Source organism: Vanellus vanellus (assembly GCF_965231255.1).
Source record: "Vanellus vanellus genome assembly, chromosome: 3".
NCBI classification, from domain to species: Eukaryota; Metazoa; Chordata; class Aves; order Charadriiformes; family Charadriidae; genus Vanellus; species Vanellus vanellus.
In genome coordinates, this window is record NC_138907.1 from 86,070,751 (window position 1) to 86,092,092 (window position 21,342).

Sequence of the window (21,342 nt, forward strand, 5' to 3'; positions counted from 1 at the left end):
GGTATCCAGTGACAGGATGGATGGTAATAGTTCAAAACTGTGCCAGGGGACATTTAGACTGGACATTGAGAGCATTTCTTTACTGAGAGGGTCGTCAAACACTGGAACAGGCTTCCAAGAGAGGTGGTTGATGCCCCAAGCCTGTCAGTGTTTAAAAGGCATTTGGACAATGTCCTTAACAACGTGCTTTAACTTTTGGTCAGCCCTGAATTGGTCAGGCAGTTGGACTAGATGATTATTGTAGGTCCCTTCCAACTGAAATAGTCTGTTCTATTCTATTCTATCCTTACACCTAGCTGTATACAAATACATTTACCAGATACATTTGTTTTCGATCACTGTTTGGTGCAGATAAATTGTTAGATCTGTTGCATCCTACTTAGGCAGTTATGCAGACTTAGTACACTATCTGAAAAATTTCTGTAAGTGCACTAAGTTAGGAATCACCTTTGTTTCACCATCTGCCTCTCAAGAATAAAACTATGTGGGAATATTTTTCCCATTTATTAAGTATATTATCACTATGCGTATTTATGTTAAGATGGAAGAGGTTGAAGAAGTGGGTTTTCTTTCCCATGGGAAGTTGTTCATGTAGACTCCTTTTGAAGAATAATTACAGTAATTAACATGATCAGCTCTGTTCAAGTTATGTCTCTCTAGGAGAGGAGAGTTTTCTCTTTGGAGATTTTTGTCTGGACATGAGGATTAGGGTTGTCAGTAGTGATGTGCCTCTTGAAGAACAGCTATCCTGGATACAGACCATTTAGCGTTTTAAAAGTATGAATTGAGGGCAAGATCCAAAACAAGATTTAGATCTCTAAGTCTGTAAAACCACTACTTATCCTGTTCAGGGAGCATATTTTCACCTCACAAATTACTTAGGCACTTAAGATTCTGCTACAAATCAGGCCCTGAAGCATTTGCCTCTTATCGGATGTGAGTATCTAGGTGCTCACCAGCTGCTTAAGCTGTCTGAGACCTACAAGCTCTTCAGCTTTGTGCCCAGCACACTCCCCGGGCTACCTGGGCTAATGCACTCCAAATACAAAATGCAGCAGCCATGGTCAAATTCACTGAAAAGAGAAGTCCAGAGTAAGAAGACTAATGCCAGTGTAGGAGCTCCGTGTATCTGTCTGGCATGTTTCTCCGGGAAGGAGGACTAGGGCAGTTCCCTTCTTGGCACATGGGGTTACAAATTCTCAAATTTCACTTGCAAAACAATGCAAGCCTAACATTAAAAATGGTTACCAATATCCAATTTTATAGGCATTCCAAGGCCAGCTGGTGTTTGGCAGCTGTTTCACTTAAATTATAACCTCGTCCAGATGTGCTCCCCATCAGGGCCTTGTGGAGGATACCAGCCAGGGCCTGTCCCACTACCCTAGCCAGGAGCAGGGCAGCTGGGGGCACGGGAGCAGCCACAGCCATGGTCTCCGGGCACCTCCTTGGGGATGGGGATGGGGCGATACCGGGCTGGGATATGGGCCTGCAGAGGGGTCCTGCTCAACAAGGCCCACGGCTGGGCAGGGCAGGGCAGGGCTGTGGGGAGGTGCAGACGGGTCCTGCTGTGCTGTCACTGGTGCAAGGGCTAACAGCTTTTTGGAGGGCTGAAATGGGGTCCTGGGCCATGGGGCAGGTTGGGGGAAGCCCTTGGGAGGGGCTGGGACAGCCAGGCCCATTAGTGCTCTTGTTTTGCAATGTCTGCAGCACAATGCATGCACAGGTAAGGCACAGATTTTTAGGCTCAGGTTCCTTTGGTGAAGGAGCGTTTCTGATAAAACTGAGATGTCTCCCATCTCTGAAGTGAAAGTCCTGATTATGGGGATGTAGAGCCATGTCCTTTTCGCTGCTCTCGTGACCCTTTCCTCCTTGACTCCTGAGCTTTAGCGGGAAGTGCACAGGGCATGGTGAGCCAGGTAGTATATGCTAACTCACCCTTCTGCAGCTGGTTGCACATCCTCGGGCCAAGTAGCATGTAATATTTCAACTCCCTGCTCTCACAGCAGATTTTCTCTATACTCACCTATCAGGCAGTAGCTGTCACTCAACCACTCCCTCCTTTTCTCATATTTTTCCATAAAAAGTAGGTGTCGGTCAACTCTGCTTAGTGGTGTGATTTAAGTGCCTAAGCTGAGAAGAGATCTGTGTTTTCAGAAGGGATTTTCAGTCTCCCATGGGTGTCTTACTGAAGGCTACAGCTACAGAAGAGTCCAGAAAAGAGAGAATTACAGATATGGCCTTATTGTCTCACCTGGTCATTTCTCAGATTGATGTATCAACAGCTATACCTTTCATTCTTAGGTACCCAGCAACATTCCCACAGTATATAGGCAGCTTGAGAGCCTAACTGGGTGCTAAGAGTTTGAGACATTTAACTGTTAAGTGTCATGACTCTCAGCACTGTCCAAGTATCTTTTTAATCTGTCAATATTCAGACCTGACAACAGATGGGATATGTTTTGCTGTTTGTGTACCTATTCTTCCATTTTGTAGTATAATCATATGCTTATTGTTGACAGAAAATAAGAAAACACATGATGCTAGTTGCTAGGATAGGCAAATTAGATTTATATTGCAAATTAGTCTGGAATAAGTAAAATGCTCTCAAATTTAAAAAGTAGAGAGAAAGGAAAAGAATCTCTCCAATATCGCTGTAGAATACTAATAGACTGTGAGTATGTCGTTAGGAACAAAAAAAAAAATAGAGAGGGAAAACTTAATTGAATATACAGCACTCAAAATTGCTGTTCTAGCTTCCATTCTAAGTGTCCATGAATGGTTTATCATCTTAATGTCCTAACTCTACAGTCACTGTGGCTTATGTCACTAAACCAAATGTTCATCAGATTAACATTTTACAGCAGTTTTAGTGCTGTCTCTAGAAAGCAAAACCAAAACAAACCCCTGTAGCACTGGTTGAATATTGCAAGACATTTTTCATTAATGTTTGAATATCTGCAATTGCTGCTTTTCATTTGATACCTTTTATTATTTGCAATATGTTAGCCACGGTAACTAATAGACTCTTTAGGTGATCTGATTGTATCAGATTTAGATCAAACAGTCAGAAACTTGCTATATAAGCAATGTAGTCAGCAAAACCGTAAGCTACCAAATATGTCCAATTGAGTTAATTTATGCTTGTTAAATCTTATGACTTTTTAAAATGTCCGTAATCTGTAAAATAAGTTTTAATATGTGAAAAACATGAGAAAAACTTGATAACTTTCTCATGACTTTCTATCTTTTCTCTTTCTTCAGATATACAAAAGATGAGAATTCTTTGAGAGATTTGAAACAGAAAGTCAAGTTTGAATTAACTGCAACTGATGTTAGACGTTTGTGAATAACAGAAATAATTAATGAAATATTTTGTTTAATTTATGAAATTTACCTTAAGAAATATCTGACAAGCAAAGTTAAGAAGGATCTATGACTGAATAACTTTAGAAGGGATGTGTTATGCTTACTAAAGGGTATTCATGGTTCTGTTCTGTCTGTCAGCAGAGTCATAAGGAAATTAATCTAAGATCTTCATCTGTAAAGACATGCCAGAGACATTGTGAGCAAAGACACTGTTCCATTCCAATTCAATTCCTTAATCTGGAATGACTTGGGATTTATTTCATCTGAATGGCACGAGCTGCATGTGTACAGAAGGGTGAAAAACCCACTGCTTCTTACGACATCCCTGAACAGTAGAAAAGTATATTGCTTCAACTACAAATCCTCTTCCTCTTTCGACGTGATCTTAAAATGGTGGAATGCTTTACAGCATTGTATTCCCTTCGTAGAAAGGCAATCATCCATTTCAGCAAAGCATATTCAAACCCTAGCAGCAGCTGGAATTGAAAAGCTGCACATTACAGTAAGCTCTTGTACAGTATTTCTGTAAAACTGAATATTCAAGAATGTTCCTGTCCTTGTCTTTCTGGTGTATCTTATCATCCTTACTGTTATTCATGTATCTACTTTCTTTTCCTATTTATAGTTCTTCCTTCTTTCTTCCCCCCACCCCCCTTTGGTATTAGTTCTTAGATTATTTTCTCTGGGTTTAGGGCACAAGAGGCATTTGCAAAAGTCACATTAATATTTACTGTTATAAAAGAACATAAATATTGAATACATGGAAAGCAAAATTTCAAATCAATGGAGTAGTATGTGTTTATGTGTTTTAATTTTTCAAATAAACAACAAGGTGCTGTTTTCTAATATAGCCTATTACTGTGGATACCACTACAGCAAAAAATAAGGTCATTTTTATTTTAGTGAAATTGCATGAGCATTATAAAATTTGATGTTAGGATGCTCTTAACTTTTAATACTTTTAATGATCTGTTCAATTCACCTGAATAATGACTGACATCTGGATCTCAAATCCATCATGCATAATAATCTAACAAATGTACCAGGCAAGAAACTGAAAGCTTCATTAAAGAACGTGCTTAATTAACCTACATGTCTACAGAAGTGCTATGGACATTTTCAGAAGATTCCAATGGATACAAATCTGTCATAATCAAAGAACCATTCACAATGTTCAGGTAGGTCTGGGCTACCTTTTGCAATTTCCAGCTTGCCCCCCTTCAGATCATTGGCTGCTAGGGTATGCATAATTATCTATTTAATTCAGTGAAGTCAAATAACGGTGGCAGGATGACAGAGTTACTTTCATTTGCATGTGTAAAGGAAGCAACTACATACTTTTTCTTTTTCACAGAAAGCTTTCTTAATACCTTTGTGCTTTTAATAGGTGTTCACATGTCCCCATCATGTTAATCTGTGAAGAATTTATTAAAGCCACCCATCTTTGAAGAAGCCCTTTGTTTGAAAGTAATTGTTTCTTTGTAGCTATGGCTATTAAAATCAGTTATACCTATATCTACAGGTAAAATGAAACACACTGTAAAAAAAATCATGATTTTTGAATAAAGAATATTGAGAAAAAATACAATATTGCCAGCAACAAATTACCTTAATAACAGAGTATTAATAACAATCCATTTGAAAAGTTTACTTTTAATTTGTTTGCAATGGATTAGAAATCCATTTCCTCATAGAATATTTTTTTAATGAAAAACCTGGCATTATTTAAGGAAAGGAATTAATGTTAACTACATTAACACTCAGAGTCCTAAAGTACCCATGAGAAATATATTTACTTGTTTAAGCAGTCAGAATTAAAATTGTGTGAAAAACTGAAAGTGGCCCTTCCTCTACTCATTGCTATCCCTCTTGGAAATGCAAATGAAATATTTTCATGACCAGAAGATCTGTTTCAAATCCAAATTATTGCATATTGTTAAAGTTTGTATACCTATTAAAAAAAAAAAAAAGGTAAAATTAATGCCCTTCAAGTCATTCTTTGAATGACACACTGGGAAAAACATAGTCTACTTCAGTATGGAACATATTTTGCAAATAATTTCTGTAGTGTACTTTAGATGTAGGTTTTCACTGTTTAATTAATTACAAAAATATCTGCTGCAGTTTGGAGAACTTTGCCATTTTCATAATATCTCTTGAAGTTCAGCCATCCTCTGATAGTAAACCTGTCATGAGGCCAGAGGTGGCTGCAGCTCACTGTTCCTGACAATTGTGTAACACACAGAAATCAAATGAATATGCAGGATTATATGCTTCATATAAATATAAATTTAAATATAAATTTACATTTTAGTTTATATTTTTACCTTTAGACACGTCCCTTTGCAACAACAAAGAGAATGAGATACAGTCATATTTCTCCACTAGTATTTGCCCTCTAAATATTTGTGGAAGCTCAAGTCTTAAATTTTAGAAGAAATTTTTTGATTTTTTTTTTTTTTGAAAGGGAACATGGATCAAATACTTCCAAGGCTATTCCAGTTTCTTCCAAAATAATTCTGCTGTTATGTGTAGAATAATCTGTTTGAAATTGTGTTTTAACAGTGAGCAAAATGGCCTCAGAAGTGTAGCAATAAAGCCTTTCAGATTGTGCCTTCTCATGTAGCATATCTCCTATCCAAGACAAATGTAGCTATCTCTAGTACTCATTTTCTTTACTTTGATTTAGAATGAATACAAACACAAAACCTACAAGGATGAGTCTTCCTGACCTGAGCTCCCTTCTTCACCTTGTAATTCACAGTAACATGGAAACGATCACTTTGCAAAAGCTCAGCAAACCAGTCACTGACAGAAAGTCCTCTTGACCCTTTCATCAGCTAGTATCATCAGGCATCTCTAATACTTTTTCCTAATGTTACTTGAGGATCTTCAAGGTCTCACTGCCTGAGTCTGCATTCCTTGTTCTAAACTGCCGTTATCAGACATTCGGAATTAGTTAATATCACACAAATGGTAGTTATTTTAATTTTACATGCATGCACACACACATAGATAATAGCTAGGCAGCCGGTTTGCTGGTATGCATCACTGCTTATCATGCTGATTATAATCATCTCATTGCTACCTTATTCTTCCTCCATCTGTTTGTTGCATCCATCTGTTGTCTATCGTCTTATAATGAGATTGCAAGTTCTTTGTGGTGGGGAGAATTTCCTTGCTGTTTGTTTGCATGCAGTTAAGAATAATGGGTTTATGCTATTCAAGGTGTTACTGTGGTTTAGATGATGGTAGTAAGAATGATCTAAATGACTTTTTTTTTCTCAGAACAGTTTGTAAGAAAGATTCATAGACAGTCATTTTAACTTCTTGGTGTGGTAACATGATTAGTGGTGAATTGTTTTTATGAAAGATATTTTTTTTTAAATTGTGCTTTTAAAATAATTTTCCCATCATGTTAATGGACTTTCTAGGAAAAGGAAAATTTAACATGCAAATAAAACCTTTGAAATTCTTTTGACTTCAGAGTCTGTGCAACAGATGTCTACTCAGATGATGCAGAGATTTCCCTTTTTTCTATTGTGATAGCTGTGTTAAAGGAAAAGTAAAAACATTTATTATGTTGGTCAAATCCTAATTGCCCAGTTAGGATGATCTTTTTTATTCTTATTATTTTGTTCCTTTGACATGGTGTACAATGAAAAAATGGGTTTTGACTGAAGAACATTGGAGCGAGTCCAGAGGAGGGCGATGAAGATGATCAGAGGGCTGGAGCACCTCTCCTATGAAGACAGGCTGAGACAGGTGGGTTTGTTCAACCTGGAGAAAAGATGGCTCCAGGGAGACCTTATAACAGACTTCCAGCACTTAAAAGGGGCCTACAGGAATGATGGGGAAGGACTCTATCAGGGAGTGAAGCGATGGGACGAAGGCTAACAATTTTAAACTGGAAGAGGGTAGATTTAGATTAGATATCAGGAAGAAAGTCTTTACTATGAGAGTGGTGAGACACTGGAGCAGATTGCTCAGGGAAGATGGGGATGCCCCATCCCTGGAAGTGTTCATGGCCAGGTTGGATGGGGCTTTGAGCAACCTGGTCTAGTGGGAGGTGTCCCTGCCCATGGCAGGGGAGTTGGAACTAGATGTTCTTTAAGGTCCCCTCCAACTCTAACCATTCTATGATTCTATGATTCTATGAACATCTTGAAGTAAAAAAGAATTCTGATTTCTTTGGAAAATTTTATTTCTTCATTTATTTGCTTTCAACTTTTATGTTTTTAACTGGAAATGTGGAAGTTGCTGCAAAGAAGTGAAACCTAGGTGAACCAGATTAGTACTCTGCGACCTCCCAAAGTCTGTGCCCTTACCCTGCCTCAAGTGCAAAATGAGTGAGAATCAAGCCAGACAGAATCATACATTGCCCTGAAAATACCTTTGTAGCATGGAGAAGACAGGTAAATTACAATTTCCGTGTAACTGCTTGCATTGACCCAGACATAATTCTCACTTGTTTTGCTGTCAGTCTCAAACTTACATATAGGTTATTTCCCCTTTAAAATTTCTTTTCCCACTCCACATGCTGTATGAGGATTAACAAACAACAATATGTAAATGCCAGCAAGGCTGCATCTTAATAACATATAAGATCATGCAGCAAATTTAAACCTTGTAGGTTATCAAGTGACAAGGACTTTAAAACTTTTAAACAGTGTTATGAAAAAGCTGTTACAGAATTCAAAAACTTTCCTTTTTATTTTAGGATTAATTGTTCACTGGGAAAAGGCCATTTTTCTCATGTTAAAATAGCTGCCAACTGCTGATACTGTTGAATTTTATGAGGAATTTCAAAATCCTGTATAATTAGTTGATAAGAACCTATTAACTGCCATTCGCATCATATTCATTAGCCCATGAAATAAAAACTGACTTTTTACATCTTATCTTTTATGATCTATTTAAGAGATTGTAAGTTCAGTTTAAAAAAATATTAAATGAAAAATAGCAAAACCCATCCTTTTAAGTCAAAATTACAGACGTTATACCTGATCTTTTGTTCTTTAGAAACTGAAATTTGTTTTGCAGAGGTGGATGGATAGATGGATAGATGGGTGGATTGGTTGATGGATAGGTGGATTGATAGGTGGATAGATGGGTAGATAGGGATTTAACTTCTTTGCTGTTACATAGATCTGTACCTGTTGGTAATACATTGATATCTGAAAATCCCCACTATGTTATATGTTATTATCTTACTACAGAAACCAGTAGTACTTGGAAAATGTGTGCGGTATGACATATTCTCCGTGGATATAGTGTCTATACCGAGGACCAAATTCTTACAAGAGAATGGGCTTTGATATGGTCTTTTCACATAGCTGTTACATTGACACTTAGACTGCTAAACCAACGCCAAGAAATTCAGCCTGTGGTTGGGGACCCTCTGGAGTCCATATGGGGAGGGTGAGAAAGAGAGAGAGATATGGTCTGTGTATGTGTGTACATGCGCGTGCGTATGCGTATGTATATGCGTGTGTGTGGAATTTGCACATGGGAGATAGAGCTCCTGGGAGGGAGAAAAGTAAGAAGTGATGAGGGGCAAAAGAGCCATTTTAGCTGCCCCATCAGGAATAATTTATGATTTTACTTACCAAAACCACCTGTTCCAGCATAGTCTCAATGTTGGCAATAAGCTTGTGATCTGCAGATCACAAGTGAGGGAACTCCCTGACCCACGGTGCTTGGCAAGTGTAGGGAGAGGTCAGCCAAGTGGTCCTCATCTACATGAGTGACATTTGTTATGCAAAATATTGGCCTGTTTAAGTTAAAGGGACAGTATCACACATGAAAGAGTGAACAAACTGCCCTTTGTCTTTAAATCCACTATGGCTAAATTCAAGATTTTTTTTTCCTGTATAGGTGCTTGTAATACAAAATAACAATATGGCAGGAGCTCTAGAGGACTGAGGGTGGTCAGTGGTGGTGGAGGAGGCTACAGATAGGTGGGAGCAGCAGGCAGCCGCCAGAGGACGTGTAAACTGTGAAGCTGGTCACCTTTTACAGAGGTCTGCAAGGAGGGTTGAAGAAAGCCTGGTAGTTTGTTGAGGGTAAGGAATTTTCAGGGGGTGCAGTAGTCTCAGGCAGGTACTATGGATGTGTTTTTCTTTCTTCTAAGCTCTCTAATTTCTTGTCTTTTTAAGAAAAAAAAAAATAACCATTTTTCAGAAGCTTGTTCTTATGCTAAAAATGACTGAAAGTTTACTTGAATATGCCTGATTTTGGTTTGTTTTTTTTTGTTTTTCCTAAGTGAAGTTTGAGTGCCTGGTGCATCTTAGCCCTTATTCTTACAGCTTGCCTTTGATCCTTGTTGCCAAAAAGGCCAACAGAATCCTGGGCTGCATAGGGAAGGGTGCAGCCAGTAGGTCGAGGGAGGTCATTCTCCCCCTCTACTCTGCACTGGTGAGGCCACAACTGTAATACTGTGTCCAGTTTTGGGCTCCACAGTTCAAGAGGAACAGGGAACTGCTGGAGCGAGTCCAGCGAAGGGCAACTAAGATGATTAAGGGCTTGGAGCATCTCTCTTATGAGGAAAGGCTGAGAGAGCTGGGACTCTTTAGCCTGGAGAAGAGAAGGCTGAGGGGAGACCTTATTATGGTGTACAAGTATCTAAAGGGTGGGTTGAAGGAGGATGGAGCCAGGCTCTTTTCAATGGTTCCAAGTAACAGGACGAGGGGTAACGGGCACAAGTTAGAACACAGGAAGTTCCGTTCAAATACACGGAAAAACTTCTTTACGGTGAGGGTGACAGAGCACTGGCATAGGCTGCCCAGGGAGGTTGTGGAGTCCCCTTCTCTGGAGATTTTCAAGACGCGCCTGGATGCAGTCCTGAGTAATGTGCTCTAGGCAATCCTGCTTTAGCAGGGGAGTTGGACTAGATGATCTCTGGAGGTCCCTTCCAACTCTGAAAATTCTGTGAAATTCTGTGATTGATCCACCAGAAAGGCTACAAAAGTAATTAAATATGAATCAACTGGATTAAAATATGCACACCTATGTGTGAATGGGTATGCTGTTCTGGCGTCAATCTTATTTCTATCGTTTCTGTCTCTTTCATGTAGGAATAATAGAGCAGGTTAAGAAAGCAGAATTAAAAAGATATATAAATGCATTTCATACGTAGGCAAATAAAAAGATGCAATCAATATTTTGTTCTCCTAGTAATGGTGATGACTCCTGGAAGAAAATCACGCAGCATTTCTGAGACGAAACGCACTGTACTTTCTGCCTTTGTGTGTATGTTCATATGCACATTTACCTCACACGGATGTTTGCTGTTAACCCTAAAATGGTGCATGTCCTATAGTTCATGACTATGGTTCATAAGTATTTCATAAAAATAGAGTTCATAGTGGCCTTTAAATTTCATCATCTGTTAATTTATCCAGCCGTGGTCATATTAAAGAGTCAAAGTTTATTTTCACTTTCAAATCCAAAATAACACTTGACCAGAGTGAGAAATCTGCACAAGTTTGCATCTCAAGTTTGAGAATCGTGGAACCTACTCTTTAATCTGTATGTTGACTAATACTACTAGGTGGACTGGGTTTTAGGCACTAAAAAATGAGTGCATACAGTGTGAGATTTAACGGGTTATTCAGGCAGGAGAATTGAAACTTGAAACAAAAATTGTTGCCAGACACTTAAATGCAGGCAACTCCTTGCAGAAACATGTTAGAACTCTACCAGTAAGATCCCTTAACTGTATATATAATTCTTTTTAATTTTTATTACTGTTGTTAAGGGATGATCGGGAATGAAAAGAGAAAACTGTTCTGCGATTTATCACTACAACAACCAAGGTAGCTGATAAACAAGAACTTAATTTACACTGAAAGGGAACAGTTTTAATTTGCAAAATCATAATCATTTGTTTGATACTTATGAATATCGTCTTTAATCACACAATTTGTTCAATGATGTACATTATTCATGGGAAGTTGGGAACTGTATGAAGCAAAAAGTTCTATAAATTAACAGAGTTGTAAAATCTCAAGCATGTTTTTCCTGTGTTTTCAATCACTAAGAGGAAAAGTCTTACTGGAAAAAAATGTATGACTAATAACATAGAGAGCCTTGACTTTCACTTACATTTTGATGTGCATTTTCACATGACCTCTTTAGGGTAGAGCTACAATCTAAGGAGTTTTACAAACAAGGCAAACTAAAGAGATATGTGCAGGAGCAAAGCAGAAGTATAAACAAGGGTGCAAATGAGAGGAAGATATTTGAATCTGAATGGCCAGTTAATGATTCAATTAGTTTTTCACTTTGTTAAACTATGATAATCCTTCTCTACTAGCTCTCTATATTGAAGCCTGTTGAAAGAAAGAATGCAAAGGATCTTAAGAAAATTCTAAGAAAAAAAGTAAAGCCTTTTGTAAAGCATTGCTGCTTCCCAACAAATTGCTGCTTATGAACAATGATGTGGATGCAAGACAGATATTTTACTGAGACTAAGATTCCGAACAGGCTTGGTCTGAATAAAAGCTATCAGTATGAAGTGATTCCTTCAGTTATGCAGGCTGATTGAAGTGCATGTCTGGCTTCAGGATTGGTGAGAACCTAGGAAGTCATACATACTGTGACTTATCTCTTTATCCTTTCCTATTCTCATCATTTCATAGTTATCTTTCCACTGTATACTTTAATGTCTTTTTGCCTTTTCCACTCTTTCTCTCTTCCCCAACTTGGAAGCTTCCTTAATACAGGTTAGATACCTTCACTATTTCTCCATAGTGCAGAGATATGGAAACGGAGCTTTCAAAACTGCATGTACATAAAAACATATCTGTACGTATGGGCAGATGTGTATACGGGTAAATTAATAGATGAAGGCTCCGACGTTCTGATTTGCGGTTTCTAAAAGGTGGTTGTGCAGATGGGTGACTGAGACTGTTTATTATGACTGGTGTTAGCATGTAAAAGGTACTGATTAAAATGTACAATGACTGACATTTGGCACCAAGGCAGCATAGCACTCCCCGCCCTTTTAAGCGTTGTGATGAAATTAAGCGATGGTTACATGGAGTCAAATAACTGTTAAGTAATGGCTTACATTAATGGATTACTTAAAAATCCTGAGAAGTTATCCGATTACTTTACAGGCCAACAAATAATGCTATTTACTTAACTACTTTTCTTGGCAATCCTGTCGTTCCCAACCACAGCGTGAACGATTATTAATGATATCATGGTAGTCATGGTATTCAGTATGGCCTCAGTCTCTCTACATAATTTAAATGCCTCATGCAAACAGAGTTAGACACTTGTGATCTATTGCTTCTATGAGGAAGTAATCACGAGCAGACAATTGATTAGCATTTTTGGATCCCATAATTTATCTTTCAGTAAGAAACAAGGTGATTTCTACACATAACCTTTTTCAGCAAGGGTAGGTGTTTGTATTGGTGTAGTTTAAGACTTCTGTAGGTTCCATGGGTTCCTTAAACTTAACCCGAATAAGAATTAATTCTGATAAGAGTAAGACTAAAATGAGAAGATCTGCCTCAGCCTTTGTATCACCCTGAGTAAATGCATTTTATACTGACTTATGTTAATTGCCTGCAATGCCATTACATAAACCGGAGGTGGAAAAGAAAAGGAAGGAGTAAATTTCCTCATGCAGGGAGTGGGCTGAGCAGGCAGAGGTGTGAGAGCTTCACTCCCTCCTGCCCCTGCTGGCCTTCCTCCTGCTTGACCTTGCCCAGGCACACAGGCGCAGGCACCTGACGTAGCCGTGTTGGTTGCCCTATGGGCCTATCCTCCTTCACTCCTCTCAGTTTTACCTAGGGCTATGGCAGCCAAATCTGACCCTCTGCTTTAGATGGGAGAGTCACATAAGCCACATAAAATGCCTGTTAATGTTACCAGACCACGCTGAAAAATTTTTTCGCCTATTAAGTGAACTTGCCCCCGTATATAGGGATGGAAAGGCAACTAGAATAAGAACTTTGTAAATAAATTAGGATGAAACTAACATTGGAACAAAGCATACCACCCCTTTTTAACACATAAAATATGTATTAAAAGACGTGTGTAGGTGTTCTGCATTAGCTTGGATTTCACATTTTAAAAATTCCAAATGTCGGTAAAGCTATAATTATGTTCCAAAATACTTTTTTTGTGACATGATGCTTTGTGGTTTTAATACAATGTATCAAATATTCTCAATTAAATAAAAAAATGTTTTATGCAATTGGTATGATTATGAAAGCTGATGGGTACATTCTACTACCCTCTCCAGGCAGAAATACTTTTCTTTAAAACAATAAGCATTACTTGTCACTTCCTTCAACTTCAGAAGTAAATGACATAATTTTTTTTCTTAAGAAACTAAACTTCCATTTTAACCACTGACGGGGACATTTTTATTTAATTCAGTAATGCAATAAATGCAGCTTATTGCACTATTGCAACTCTATTAGCATTTAAAATAAGATCCATTATGCTTTTTATTTAGTTTTGTTACCTGTTTTGTTATAATGTTTTTTTAATTTTGAGCATAGTAACATTTCTTGATTTCTTCAAACTCGAGGGACAAGGTCGATTCTGAGGAGATGGATACATTCTTTAAATTTCCCAGTGAGGAGCAAGACCTCAGTTCCTCTCCTTCTTATTTTGATTTGTGTATGTATGAAAATATTAATACAGATGAGTAAAGATGCATGTGCACTTATATGTGTGTATGTATATATTTGAAAACTTTCTCTCCATATACCAACTTAAAAGAAAAAATATCTAATCATACATTGAAGAAGTTACACAGAAATAAATATATATATGTGTGAAAGAGTTTAAAAAAAAAAGAGAAGAGAAGAGAAGAGAAAAGAAGGCAAGGGAATGTTAGCTAGGAAGGAGACAGATATAGCTGTTCTTGCCTAGTTCCAGGGCCTCTGACTTTTGAAAGCCACTAGAAATCTGCCACATAAATAGCCTATTTCATTCTGTACTATGTCAACAAATTTTCTTAATAACTGTCTTAGTGCCTTGGTTGTTCAAATATTAATGTATGGTAGTATTTTTCATGAACATAGACCCGCTAACTTAAAAAAGTAAAATAAAGAAATAAATAAAAAATATCTCATTAGTGACAACATTTTAAACTTAAAAACCTCTGTTCTGTGTCGATAATAAATTCAGTGAATTCCTTATCACACTTGTGAGATGTTACTCAATAAAACAACAACTACAGCAGCAAATAAAAGGAGTATAGGAAAACAGCAACTAGCCATTTTAGAAGGCCATCTGTGGCAATGTTTCAGAGTAATTTAAAAATACCCATATGAGATCACAAGAAACCAAGTATTCTTTTCCATCCTGCTCTTTCTTAATTCTTCATTTGTCTGATATTATTCACAGCACTGGTTTACATGCAAATTGCGGATTTAAAATGTTAGAGAATAAAACTAAATGCTTCTGAGCTTTCTTTTTTTTTTTAATGCCTTTTGGTGCAGTACAGCATAGATAATTTAGATTCAAGCTGCTCTAAGTGCATACAATTAGATTTGATTTAGGTCAGCCACCCTACTATAGGCCAACTAATATTTTCACTTTAAATCAAAGTGGATTTTTTCTGGTGTTAATGCCTTCAGAATATGTAGAATATAACCCTTATGCTTATGCTATGTAGAGATCTTGGATGCACAAATTGCGCAAGAACTTGTCAGAATTCAGTCTTTACTACAAAAATCTTTCTGTGATTAAGACTTATCCTTTCTTTCTTTCTCTCCCTTCTCTATAATCTTTCACTTAAATCCTCAGGATACTTGTCACTGCTAAACTGGATTAAGGTCCTGTTTCCAGATGAGATTAAAAACTAAGAAGCCGGTGAATGTAAAGGTAACCAAAAAGGTATTTTCTTTTCAGAAGGAGAAATGATGAAGCTTAAGCATGCAGAAAAGTGGGATAAATAGAACTTGGTAACAGTTGCAGACTTGTATTATTGTATGCAAGTATAAAGAAGTCCCAGGATACCAATAAAGGACATAAGTCTTTAAACTAATGTCTTGGGCCATTTATTTAGAACTACTGTATTATCTTTTCCTCTTCCACAGGGATGGTGAATTGAATTCATGAGATTCCGTGGAAATGGTAATTTGATTTATTCATTCCTACCAAGGAACAACTAGACTAAAGAGTCCTGACTTAATGGGAAAATAGTCTTTGGTTTAACCCAGAGAACAGCTTAAAATTACAGTCCAAGGACAGTAGGAGTAAACCCAAGAGAACAGATTCTTTTTAGATGCCGAAAGAGGCTGCTTGGTCTACTAAGATTTTCAGAAGGTCAGATATTTTTCCCTTGCCTCTCTTTCAGCTGTACTCCAAAATACTCAACGACGAGGTACATACAGACACCATATTAACTACACCAGATGCAGTGTTCACAGGCATTTCATCAAAAATTATTGATCATGAGCTCACATTGACTGCTTATTCTAACACCTCGTGGTTAAACTGTTATTTCCTTTCAGCCAAGATGAGGCAAACCTAAGAACCTTGAATACTGTCTTATTACGCTATAAAGTCATAATCAGTGAAAATCCAACAAAATAAAAAAATTTCTAGGTAATGTATCAGAAGAAGAAATCTGTTTTTTCTCCCTGGAACATGTAATTGTCAACCTGAGGTAAATATTTATAGCACATTGTAAGTAAAAATAAATAAATAAAATTAATCTAAAATGCTAAATACTTAATGTCTGGATTTCCACCATGTCTGAATATTTAAAATCTATTAGTATGCAGCCTTGAAACTCCCAATGATACAAAAACTATTTACTTAAATGGAGATGAATTGTCAAATATTGGACTTCCACATTAATATTCAACCCTTGGATTACTTTAATTCCTTGACCAAAACTTTACTGCACTTTCCTTTAAACATAAACAAAATATTTGCAGCATCTTTTAGTCACCATAATCAGAGAGATGACTGAATGACGGATACATACCATTGGACATGAAAGAATACAGTGTCCCAAAGACAGTGTAATATTAAGAAAGCTAGATACAGATGTTAGGAAGATAAACAGTACAAGAGAGGCAAAAATAAAAAAAAAAACCTCCTGTTTTCCTGAAATTGTTGTTCCATGCAAGAAAAATGTTGATGTGTGGGGGAAAGAAACAAGAACCACCAAAGTTGTTTTCACAGAAAGTGGTAAATCATCAAATTAGAAATATAGTAAAATAAGATAAATCTTTAATAGAATCTTTAATAGATTTGATTTCATAATGAATTTTGGGGGATCACAGAATAAGGCCACAGTGGTGATAGTTTTATCAGAAAACAAAATAGTTCCCAAATCTGTTTCTGTAGCCCTGAAACCCAGTGGCACAGCCTGACCATATTCACGCTATTAAGCTTGACAAGACAGCGTCCACCTGCAAATTGTTGGCAATTGTCCCCATTCCATGCTAACTTCTGAAATGTGCCTGGAAATAGTTTGAGAGATCTGGTTCTCTCAGGACAAAAGCACCTAAGGATCACTTCAGAAAAGTAACTGGGTAAATGACCAGACATTCGCATGATTCCAATGCCAGGGAATGATTCCTGTCATGATTTAATTTACTAACAAGATTTAGCCAGGATGAAAGCAGTGAGGGAGTGGTAAATTCATGATCAGGGCATATGAAGTCTCCTTCAAGTTTCTACTATGTTCCTCTGGTATCCTCTTTTCCTCCTGCACTATATATGATACCCATTCAGCATCTCTGTCAGTGTAATCAGTATAAATCCTTTACTGAATGGGAGATTACATAGGATTAATGCACTGCCTGTTCAGCAGGCTGTAGCCTCAGTTTCTTTCTTTATTCTCTTATTTTTGCTTAGTGTGCTACTGAAAATAATAACAGTAATAAAAAATGTCCTCTGGTTCATATAAGATGTCTGATATGGATTTTATCATAGATAATTTTGGTACTGTATAAAAAGAGGGATATTCCCTCTGCGTTTTAAGAGAGAATTACTGAAATGAGAACATTTCGGCTCTCTCTGGAGAATATCTTTGGCATGTCAGCAGGACAACAGAGATATTTGGTCCTTTAAGGGTGGCTGTGAACATCCCTTTTTTCAGCTTTTTTATTTTGCAAAACTTTGTGAATGTTGAGCAAATAATTTAATCCTTTTAAACTCAGCTTTTGGTCTATAAAATGGGAATAATAAAGATTTTGCTCATCTCACTTGTGGCTGGCTGATTTTTCAAGCTACTAAAGGCCCTCTCTGCCTTCACTGTTTGTAAATACCTTTCTCAGTTTAGTATATGAGGGCTACAATTTCGAGCACCTGGAGGCTATTATAAAAATACTGATATAACTGAGAAGGAAAAGAAAAATTGATAATAGTAAGTAAGGAAAGCGTGGAAGATATTATGACTTGCTGAAATTATTAAAGTTAATATTTACTGTTTAATGTAATTCCTGGGCTGTATAGATAATGCTTTAAAACAGAACCAAATTTTATGATTCTTTCTTTACAGATGGGAAAAATGGGATAGAACACTGAAGTTATAAAGAAATAAACAGAGGACGCTACACTGGAACACATTTTTCTCTGGATTATTGGGATGCCCATAAGTACTAAAGATATGATATTGCAGTAATTTTCATAATCAGAACATATAAGGTTAGGTAATTTACATACTTTAATATCTTTTAGCTTTTTGGTATCACCAGGGAACCTTGAATTGAGAAAAGATTAATTCTTCAGGTTTCTGTAATGCAATGTAGCAGGGATTTAGTGTTATTAAACCAATAGATCCATAACATTTAAAAGAAGAGAAAGGTCACATCATCTTGGGAAAAAAGCTGCAACAACACCTAAGACTGGCCTGTGGCTATCTTTTATCTTAAAATAATTTGTGATCATAAATGATCTGGATGATAGGATCAAGTGTACCTGACGAAGTTTGCTGATGACATCAAACTAAGTGGGGAAGTGGAAACCTCAGAAGGGAGAACCACCCTACAGGAAGACCTGGATAGGCTGGGATAGAGGGTTAACAAGAACTTTATGAAGTTCAACAAGGGCAAGTGTAAGGTCTTGTACCTGGGAAAACATAACCCAGGAGTGCAGCACAGGCTGGGATCTGTGGAAAGGGGCCCGGGTGTCCTGGTAGACAGCAAGCTCCATATGAGTGAACAGTGTGCTGCAGCAGCAAAGAAAGCCAACAGGATGCTGGGTTGCATCAACAAAGGCATCACCAGTAGAGATAAAAAAGTAATTATACCACTCTACTCGGCTCTTGTCAGGCCACACCTGGAATGCCGTGTTTAGTTTTGGTCCCCACTGCACAAAAAAAATATGGACAGGCTGGACAGGGTTCAGAGAAGGGCCACAAAGATGATCAAAGGACTGGGAAACCTGCCATATGAGGAAAGGCTGAAAGAAGTGGGTTTGTTCAGCCTTGAGAAAAGAAGGCTTAGGGAGGCATTATCAACATGTTCCAGTATTTAAAGAGTGGCTACAGAGAAGATGGAGACTCCCTTTTTACAAAAAGTCACATCGAAAAGACATGGGGTAACAGGTACAAGTCACGCCTGGGGAGATTCCGATTGGACATAAGGAAAATTTTTCACAATGAGAGCCATCACCCATCCAGGAATTGGCTGGATGTTCACACTCAAAAATTTGCAGTCAATGGGTTGATGTCCAAGTGGTGAGCAGTGACCAGTGGCGTTCCTCAGGGGTCGGTACTGGGCCTGGTACTATTTAATATCTTTGTTGGAGACATAGATATTGGTATTGAGTGAACCCTCAGCAAGTTTGCCAATGACACCAAGCTGTGTGGTGCAGTCAACATGCTGGAGGGTTGGGATTCCATCCAAAAGGACCTTGAAAGGCTTGAGAAATGGGCTTGTGTGAACCTCATGAAGTTCAACAAGGCCAAGTGCAAGGTTTTGCACCTGTGTCACAGCCATTCCATGTGCAAATACAGGCTGGGTGGAGAATAGATGGAGAGCAGTTCTAAGGAGAAGGACTTGAGGGTGGTGATTGGTGAGATGAGTTTGCCATGTGCACTCACAGTGCAGAAATTTTTCACTATGAGGGTGGTGAGGCACTGGACCAGGTTGCCCAGGGAAATTGTGGAAGCCCTTTCCCTGGAAGTGTTCAAGGCCGGGCTGGATGGAGCTTTGAGCAACCTGGTCTAGTGGAAGGTGTCCCTGCCCATGGCAGGTGGGTTAAAAGTAGATATTCTTTAAGGTCCCTTCCAACCTAAACCATTCTATGATTTTGTGACTCTATGATTTTATGATTCTATCACACAGAATGGTCAGGGTTGGAAGGGACCTCTGGAGATCACCTAGTCTAAGCCCCTGTTGGATTCATTCTATGGATTCATTCATGGTACAGGGTGCTCCTGTGCTGATGGTTGCACGTGTTATTAAATGGAGATTTAATATTTTTATTTTTGAAGTCTTAAAACATTGTAATCCTACAGTTAGGAAACTATGTCTCTTAGTAGAAAAGGAAAGAAAAATAAAAACCAATCAAGTGATGTTATAAATTGTACACATGGCATTCACGTGAATACTCTTTTTCTTACTAAATTTTTTTATTTATTGAGGAGAATAGTGTTTTTTTCTTCAGACTTATTTCCCAAGGAACACGTCTCCTACCCTTCTCCAACAAGAAATGACTAGCAATTTTTTTGTAGCAAGAGCTGCCTTGCTGACTTTCCTTCTCTAAATCAGTTATTACCAGACATGTGACAAAAATCCTACTTCTTAACACAAAAAGGAAGTGGATTTCTGTCATCATACTGTTTGTTTTCCCCAAGTAGTATCATATTTAAGTAGGTAGTTTCTCAGTCTTAAGTTCTGCATGTGTACCACTACCGGCAGAACCAATACCATAGTGGTATTATTGTGGGTAAGAAAATATTTTGTCTAATGAGTAACTAATTTCCATCATCAACATTAGTCTTTACATAAAAATTTTCTTCAATAACCTAAAAATTGATACGTCCTGTCTTGGTTTTAACACACTGATACATTCTGATGGTAAATTCTGATTTTAAATAAATTTATTTCCATGTATTTTCAGTGTAAGTGTGTGTAATAATTGAAGCTGTTAAAAAGTAAATACTATTACAAGCCAAATATGTCAAATATAAATTAAATTTCAAGCTACTATATTATATGTTTATGGTAGTTAATGCCTTTGAAACAGGCCGTTTCTTTTTATTTGGATGCCTAAAATTTTTGAAGTGTGAAAATCCAGAGTCTCCCATTTAAAGAATGTGTATATATTTACAAATGGATAAATGTTTCAATGCATTTAGTAGACCACAGTGGAAGAGTTTTCCTTAAATAATGCATACAAAATACAAAACAATCGCAGAGAAATTACAGGATATATGGCAAGTTAATGACCTGTCAAACTCCCAGATTTCCAAATCTAGAGTTGATTTGCAGGGAAATATTTCTAGATTAACATGTGCATTTCTGCTCATAAATGCTTCTTGAGTTGTCTGAGCATATATCCCTTCATCTTCACCTCACAATGCCAAAAAAAAAAAGAGCAAAAAGCAGAGAAGGAATGTGTGCCCTACCTTTTCTTTGTTTTAAAACTTTACATGTTAGAGCACCAAATCCCTTGGATAAAAACCTCATCAGCCGTACACAAAAGCTATTTATATCTGCTCAAAATCTTCCCCCAAGAGGCATGTTTACCTCACACGGTGCAGTGTTGTGCAAGGACCTCTGTGCTGTCTTTGAGCAAGCCGATGCATCAGCCCAGCGTCGAACAGCTCGGAGCTTGCCAGCGGGTGCGATGTCATCTGCAGGTTACCTAGTGCAGACATGCCCTGTGTTTGCCGTGTTATTCTCCTTTGGTTCATGCCTCTCTGTGCAAACACCTCCACCCACCTACACTAATTTGCAGAACAAAAGATATCAAATTGAAAGTAAACCTGAATCAAAACCCAAAGTTCACCTACCCTTTGGAAAGTCTCCGTTCAGA